The 306-nt window shown below is 29.1% G+C and overlaps 1 protein-coding gene across 1 annotated transcript in view; it reads right to left on the bottom strand.

The window, feature by feature from the left end:
- Positions 1-306, bottom strand: part of LOC119592939 (sialin-like) — a 29,942-nt gene that overhangs the window by 9,927 nt on the left and 19,709 nt on the right. The gene's annotated exons all lie outside the window — the stretch shown is intronic.

Genomic DNA, 306 nt, shown 5'->3' with positions numbered 1-306 from the left:
GTGGGACGTATATGTGAGGTTGCCTAATTATCTGCAATGAGGATTTGCATGTTTAAGAAAATTGACGTGAAAGGTAAGAAGAGGAGGTAATATATGTTATATTGTTTGATATATGAAGTGATATGAATCTAAAAATAATAAGGATTATATCTTGCAATGTTATAAATATTACTTGTCTTAAAGGTGTTAGATGGTAACTTAGCATTGGACGGATACCAGTTACTAAATACATTCATTATTTTGGAAAATCTTTAACGAAATTAACCTAATAAATGCCTACTACGATATTATCTACAAATATCATCA

Source organism: Penaeus monodon, chromosome 31 (genome assembly GCF_015228065.2).
Source record: "Penaeus monodon isolate SGIC_2016 chromosome 31, NSTDA_Pmon_1, whole genome shotgun sequence".
NCBI lineage: Eukaryota > Metazoa > Arthropoda > Malacostraca > Decapoda > Penaeidae > Penaeus > Penaeus monodon.
Note: the sequence above shows the minus strand (reverse complement) of the source record. Positions and strands in the feature narration are given on the sequence as shown.